At 42.6% G+C, this 8,276-nt stretch overlaps 1 pseudogene; it reads left to right on the forward strand.

Annotated features, from left to right (window-relative positions):
- The first annotated feature begins 6,859 nt into the window (after positions 1-6,859).
- Positions 6,860-7,838, forward strand: LOC123780456 (glyceraldehyde-3-phosphate dehydrogenase pseudogene; annotated as a pseudogene).
- The last annotated feature ends 438 nt before the right edge of the window (positions 7,839-8,276 follow it).

Genomic DNA, 8,276 nt, shown 5'->3' on the forward strand with positions numbered 1-8,276 from the left:
TATCTGTAGTGTCATTTGCAAATATATTCTCCCATTCCGTGGGCTGCCTCTTAGTTTTTCTGACTGTTTCCTTGGATGTGCAGAAGCTTTTTATCTTGATGAAGTCCCATAAATTCATTTTATCTTTTGTTTCTCTTGCCTTTGGGGATGTGTCATGAAAAAGGTTGCTTTGGCTGATGTCGTAGAGGTTGCTGCCTATGTTCTCCTCTAGGATTTTGATGGATTCCTGTCTCACATCGAGGTCTTTCATCCATTTGGAGTTTATCCTTGTGTATGGTGTGAGAGAGTGGTCAAGTTTCAGTCTTTTGCATGTAGCTGTCCAATCTTCCCAGCACCATTTATTGAAGAGACTGGCAAATCAAAGACCAACCTTGCTTGTCTTAGGAATTTATCTTGAACTGACCATTTGCCTTGGGAAAAGGGTGAAAAATAAGAGATTTGTGACCCTTTATTTCATGATCCAAAACCAGGACCTAAGACTGAGTTTAACATTATATTCTGGGCTTGGAGGTTGACCTGGATACTCGTTCTGTAAATGGTCTTTAAAGGAAAATGTATTACAGATGCTAAGCAACCGGCTTACAAAGGAACGTTGGAGCCCCCCCCCCCCCGTTTTCTTACGTTGAGGACGACCTCAATTCCTGTGTCATGGTCCTCTCCGAGAAGATATAAATGAGCTCCTTGCTGGTATTCTAAAGGTGAATATTTAAGATGATCTTCCCCATTAAGAAACTGTACTGAAGCCATTAAAGTCAAAATTGTTCTCTACTCTGCCTACTGAGATTTTCCAAGAGGTATATGCAGAGTGGTCGAATATTCTTTGCAAATGTTTGGTCCAATTTGTCTCACATTGTTAGTCGCCTTGTTCTCCCTTCTAATGAATTGTGACCTGAGAGGCTGGGAGATTGAATCTGTCCCCATTCTGGGGACAAGCTAAGAAAGCCTGCTGAGAGCCGCCAGTACTGTGTATCATTTTGGTGTTTGAGGTAAAATATAAAAATAAATTGGTTCCCCAAAGAAAGATATCAAATGCATACTAAAAAACTCTTGCTGTCTGCCATTCCCATCCAACTCCCAGCAACGCTGCAATAAAAGTGACTGATTTGTATTCCCTTGTATCATCTTGCATGTTCTCCCTCTCCACCCAGCCCGTCTGTGGCTTTCTGCAGACAGTACCCTGCACGGTTACTGTGAATGGAGCATGGCCTGCTGGGGAAGAAAATCAGTGATCAGTTTTTTTCTCTTTCTGTTGGAGGCAGGCGTGCTCCGCTCCATTGAAGAAAGTTTCCAGTAGATTATGTTGTAGCTTTCACTGAAATTAAGCTTTTTATAAGACTTAACCTATAGGGGCGCCTGGGTGGCTCAGTCGGTGAAGGGTCTGCCTTCAGCTCAGGTCATGATCCCAGGGTCCTGGGATCGAGCCCCACATCGGGTTCCCCGCTCAGTGGAGAGCCTACCCCACCCTCTCTCTCCGCCCTTCCCCCTGCTGGTGTGCCCTTTCTTTCTCTCTCTCTATCAAATAAAATAAACAAAATCTTAAAACAAAACAAAAAAAAAGCCTTAAGCTATAATGCCTCTGTTTTCCTCCTTCAGTTCTCTCCTCATTCCCATTGCTCCTTTTTGACCCTCTTATATGCTCCCGGGCAATATCTCTTCAATATTTTAGGCACTTTCTTTATTTCTTTTGGTCTAGAAACACTAAACCATGTGTTAACATTTTACCGCAAACCTCTTTTTCCTCCTCAGTAATAACTACAAGTAATTCTGCCCCACCCTACTCGCATACACCAAGTTTTGTTGGTTTAGATGTTGTGGGTAGTAAAGTTTTAATGACCCAAAGCACATTATGCCAATGGAGTCTTATATCATGTTTTCAATGGCAATTCTCTTAGTTTAGGACAAGAATAGGTGTTTCACCAGCTTGGTTTATGAAATTCCAACTCTCTGTCAGTCTGCGCCTGTGGACTTTGATTAGGGGCTGGATTTAAAGAGATAGCTCCACCCAGAGCGTTTCAGTAGAGGGGAGAAATGGAATGACTGGGAAACTGGGAGATGGTCTTGATTATTTTTCAGCGGGAAGCTTTCTGTTTCACAGCCAAATGTTTTGATCCCAGCCTGAACAGCTGCTCTCTCACTTGACTTTAAAGAGAAAGGAATCTGTGCTTAATGGGTATGATTTTTTTCCTTTGAAGGTGATGAAGTTCTAGAACTAGACGGGGGTGATGCTTGTACAACATCGCGAATGTACTAAATACCGTTGAAATATACACTTTGAAATGGTGAATGTCATGTTCCATATATTTTGCGACAATAAAAAAGGAAAGAATCTGGGGGGGGGAGAACAGGACAAAAATTACAAAGAAGACCAAGTCCCCCTTCGTGACCCCCAACTGCCCTTTTCCTACTCATCTGCCAGCCTCTAGCCCTCCTTTCCCTAAGTGTATGATAATGCTTGCTCTGCTCTGTCTATACGGAGACGCTTTTTTCTGTGTCTTTCTGGTCTGCCTTTCTGACTCAGTGCTGTATGTTGCTTGGATCAGATCTACATTGTCTCCTCAACCTTGCCAGCAATCTCATAAATGCTCATTCTGTTTACAGTGTAGGAACATACCCACCTTTTGGATGCCAATGTTTCTACTGAAATGGCTCTGTCTTTCACAGAAAGCGATCAGTGTGGAACACAACAGTGGAAACCAGGAGGATTGTGGCATAGCGTGCTCTTGGTAAAGAAGCGTGGGGTTTGGGAGGAATCAACCCTATGACTTAGCATATGCCATGGTAAAAGTGAATTATCACGAACTTCAATTTTTTTGTCTATAAAAATGGGATTAAGACCTGTCACAGAAGGGAGTTGTGACATTTAAAGATGACTATGTTTAAAATGGTGTTACATACGAGACACATTCGATAAATATGAGCTCCCTCTCCTGTTTTGTCTAACTCTGTCACTAATTGAATACAGAATCATTCCCAAGTTCTTGAACCTTTTTAACTTCCGTTTCATCTGAGTAAAACAAAGGAGAAGAACAATGGTTTAACAGTAAGACAGAAGATGAGTAGATTTTGAACAACACCAAAAAGCTGCACCTCTCTAAAATTCCTCTGGGCTATTTTCATTTTAGGTCATGCAGGACTCAGTAGTGTGCACACCCTTAACTTTCTCATTTCATGAAGACTGGGTCCATTATGTAATCCTGTTTTATTTTATAGAAATGGCAACTGGCCATTTCCAAAATTCACACAGAATCATATGCTATGATCTTGAATTATAGAAGCAAATCTATTGAGCACATGCTTGTCTTACAAGGAGCAAACACACAGAAAGATAGAACTTCTTTTTATTTGTTTTTTTATAGATTTTTTCAAAACATTAATGTATTTATTTGAGAGAGAGAGAGAGCAAACGCATGCATGAGTGGGGGGAGGGGCAGAAGGAGAGACTCTCAAACCAACTCCCCACTGAGTGCAGAGCTCAATCCCATGACCCGTAAGATCATGACCAGAGCCGAAACCAAGAGTCTGACACTTAACCAACTGAGCCACCCAGACGCCCCAGAAAGATAGAGCTTCTAAAATATTTTGAATTTTTCTTGTTCAAGTCAGCCTACATACCATCATCTTAGGGAGTCTTTCATCAAACTGCTCAATTTTTGTTTTTGTTCCTCTAGGTTGATAGAAAATGCACAATTTCACCATTATGTATTTTGAAGTTCTTGGAATAAAAATATATGTGAGTTAACACTGAATGTCTTTTTTGTAAATATTTTTGTGCCCGCAATATGTACTGGTTGTTTCTAATATGTTACTCAAAAATTCCTTCTTTTGTCTACTCAACCACTCACATGGAAAAATTGATCCAACAAAAAAACGTATGATTTGCCAAACATTGTGTTTCTTCTCATGGACTTTGTGGTCTCATAGGGCACATAGATATTAACATACCTTATAAATTAATAAAAATTACACTCTAAGATATGCCACAAGTAAGGGTCCATGGTGCTACGAAACTGTCTAATATGGACACGAACCTAAAGCCATAGGTGTCAGGAAAGGGTTATTATTAGGTTATCTTTTCATGATGCCACACGGAAGCCTTCACTTAATTTTTATATTCTAAGTTGGATAATGGTACTGCTGTTCATTCAGTCACCTACACTTGAATTTCACAATCATCATTGATCCAGCCTTCTTAGACTTCGGCTACCTTCAGTCAATCGCTATTGCCTATCCTTCTTCTGGGCAGTATCTCACACCTCTTAGCTTTTCTTTCCATTTGTAGTGTTGCTCCCCATAATCATTAGCTATTGCCCCTTAGTTGGACTACTAGCAGCACAGTGGTCAGTGTAAATAGGCTTGCTTCTGCCCTTTTCGCTCTTCCAATCTTTTCTAGTCACTGAGGCCAGAAGAATCTTTATAAAATTGCCTCAACCACAGGTTAGCAACCTGACCCTAACTGGGTGACTGTGATGTGTGGAGTGGTTGAAAACCACTGCCTCGACACACCTTTTTAGCCCTATTTCCCTCTGCTTGCCTACACATACACAGGACCACAGCGATTTCTTAAATACCATCTGCCTTTTCTGTTTCTTCGTATACTCTACTGTTCCCTCTGTGTAGAATGGCCTCTCCTCCTTGCTTGTCTGCCAATGACAATCTTTGTGGTTGCTGTTTTTTAAGATGTTATTTATTTATTTGAGAGAGGGAGGGAGAGAGAGAGAGACAGAATGAGCAGGGTGGAGGGGCAGAAGGAGAGGGAGAAGCAGACTCCCCACTAAGCAGGGAGCCCAATGTGGGGCTCGATCCCAGGACCCTGGGCTCATAACTTGAGCCAAAGGCGGACATTTCACAGACTGAGCCACCCAGGCGCCCCTACAATCCTTGTTTTTGAAGGTTTCATTCCAGAGCCACTTCCTCCATTGGGCATTCAAAACTCATAGCTGAATTTAAGTAAATAATCTGCTAAAAGATAGTTTTGTTACTATTTTTAGAATTGTATGGCTTTTTGTTCAACATTTTATTTCACCAGATTTTCTTATCAATTTGTAGACTTTCATTATTTATTTATTTAAAGCTTGACTCCTCCGAGTGTAATTTTAATATACTCTCTACTGAATTCTTACAATATAATTTGGAATAAAATTCAAGGAACAATAATAGCAGTAGGATTCCAAGTCCAATGTACTATAGGCTGATCTTAAAATAGAGTCCAGAATAATGGTCCCCATTATCAGCTTTAGGACTGAAAGAGACCAAGAAATAAATAAGATGTAATGGGAAGCGGAAAAAAGTCTAGTTCATTTTATGGTGCCATTCCTATTTCTCTGTATTCAGTCAGCCACGGCCATTTCTTACAGCTGAATAAATAAAGCAAAACATAAGAACTAGCGTCTTAAAACATACAGAAAATTCAGTAATAATCACAGGCAAGAATATTCTTTCAATTGAAATGACTGCAATTTTGTCGACATAGTTTTTCTCCGAAGTCAAAAACGCCCATATTTTAAACCACTTTTCACATACAGCCTCTTCTCCAGTAGTTACAGGGCTCCATTAATGGGGAGACAAGGGGAAAACATTTCCTTTCGAACTTATTATATGACTTGGGTCAGGGGTTTCACCATATCTTCACTGGGTCCAGCTGATCGTCTCCTCTCCAGGGCAGGCTCTGACGCAAAACTACTGAACTATGTCCAACGTGTAGAATTTAACGTGTCTAAAGCAGGATCCGATATATTGCAGAGACGACGCTTTCCAAACCATTGACATGGTGGGCTCACCGTCATCCTAGTCCTAACTGGAGATTGCATGGGACAGCTTCAGTTCCATCTCCGACCTAATTCACCATCTTTTGATGAGCTAATTATCCATAATGGGTCTCTTTTCTCTTCTGGCCATGACTTGCCCTGGTCATCCTGGCCAGTTTCTCACTGCATTTGCTCGCTCCTTCGATTTCTCTAAACTGCTAGTGTGTTTGATAATGTGGAGATGAACAACCTCAGCAATTACCAGGCATAACTGTAACTACATGAGGTCCACACAGGGAAAATAAGTGATCTAAACTTGAGAAATGATACAAAGCAGATCATAGGTTATTTCAATCAGACAGATACACGTGCTATGTGACGTTTGTTCATTATACCGACGTGATACAAGGCGTGTAGTCAAACATGCCCTATACTAGTCTGAAAACACGATCCCTAAAAGCCATAAAGTTTCGTTGTAGTATTTGTAGTTAAGCATCCATTCGTATGTTCTTATGTTTGAGATTGCGTCAGAAAGGGCTCTTTTTCTCTGTGAGAATGCTAAAACGAACACATCTCCTAGTAAACGATCATGAAGGCAAGTAGAAAAGCCTGCCAAACATACTCTCATACTGTTGCACAGAATCAGTGTTATTTGGAATACATTAGAACAGTGGCCTCTTAAACTATAAAAAGTAATGTATATAGTATTTTTATCAATGTGGCAAACTGACCTAACACCAAACTCTGCTCTAAGGACATATAAATACTGAATAAAATATAGCTATTTTTTAAAAGATTTTTTTTATCTATTTGAGAGAGAGCACAAGTAGGAGAAAGGGGCAGACGGAGAGAGAGAGAAGCAGGCTCCCTGCTGAGCAAGGAGACCAACATGGGGGTTGAACCCAGGACCGTGGGGTCACGACCTGAGCCAAAAGCAGACACTTAACTGACTGAGCTACTCAGGTGCCTCATAGCTATTTTAATAATCATGATGAATCTTGAGAGAAAATTCCCCAGCTGAGAGAAGTCTAAAAAGAACTCAAGCTCTTGGCTCCTCCCTGTTCAATAGACAGCCCCATTTTCTGATGCAGTGTCAGCCATGTCCCCAAGACACCATGGTGAAAGCCAGAGTAAACAGATTTGGCTGTATTGGGCTTTTAACTCTGGCAAAATGAATACTGTCACCATCAATGACCCTTCATTGACCTCAACTATGTGGTCTACGTGTTCCAGTATGATTCCACCCACAACAAATTCAATGGCACAGTCAAGGCTGAGAATGAGAAACTTGTCATCAATGAAAAGCCCATTTCCATCTTCCAGGAGTGAGATCCCACCAACATCAAATGGAGTGATGCTGGTGCTGAATACATTGTGGAGTCCACTGGGGTCTTTACCACCATGGAGAAGACTGGGGCTCACTTGAAGGGTGGGGCCAAGATGGTCATCATCTCTGCTCTTTCTGCTGATTCCCCCATGTTTGTGAGGGACGTGAACCATGAGAAGTATGACGACTCCTTTGAGATTGTCAGCAATGCCTCCTGAACCAACTGCTTGGCCCCTCTGACCAAGGTCATCCATGACAACTTTAGCATCATGGGCCACAGTCCATGCCACCACTGCCATACAGAAGACCGTGGATGGTCCCTCTGGGAGGCTGTGTCATGATATCTGAGGGGCCTCCCAGGACATCATCCCTGCTTCTACTGGTGCTGCCAAGGCTTCAGGCAGGGTCGTCGCTGAGCTGAATGGGAAGCTTACTGGCATGGCCTTCCGTGTCCCCACCCCCAAAGTGTCAGTCATGGATCTGACCTGCTGCCTGGAGAAAGCTGCCAAATAAGATGACATCAAGAAGGTGGTAAAGCAGGCATTAGAGGGCCCCTCACGGACATCCTGGGCCACACTGAGGACCAGCTTGTCTCCTGCAGCTGTAACAGGGACACCCACTCTTCCACGTTCATTGTTGGGGCTGGCATTGCCTTCAATGACCACTTTGTCAAGCACATTTCCTGGTATGACAATGAACTTGGCTACAGTAACCAGGTGGTGGACCTTATGGTCTACATGGCCTCCAAGGAGTAAGAGCCCCCTGGACCACCAGGTGCAGCAAGAGCAAGAGGAAGAGAGAGGCCCTTAGCTGCCAGAGAGTCCTTGCCTCAACTCCTCTCCCAACACACTGAGAATCTCCTGACCTTTACACAGTTTGCATCCCAGCCTCCCTGAAGAAGGGGAGGGACTGGGGGAGCCCTACCTTGTCGTGTGCCATCAACAAAGCATACTGTGTCCAGGCAAAAAAAAGAACTCAAAACCAGAATGATAAGTAAGTTAGTAGTATTATGGTGATGTAAGGGCCCTCTGAATGACATATCTAACAAGCGTTCCAAAAGAAGACAGGAAGTAGGGAGAAACAGTGGTGAAAAGAGGGGAGAATTTGGGGCACCTGGGTGGCACAGTGGTTAGGCGTCTGCCTTCGGCTCAGGGCGTGATCCCGGCATTATGGGATCGAGTCCCACATCAGGCTCCTCCGCTATG

Source organism: Ursus americanus, chromosome X (genome assembly GCF_024610735.1).
Source record: "Ursus americanus isolate L20-20 chromosome X, mUrsAme1.1.p, whole genome shotgun sequence".
NCBI classification, from domain to species: Eukaryota; Metazoa; Chordata; class Mammalia; order Carnivora; family Ursidae; genus Ursus; species Ursus americanus.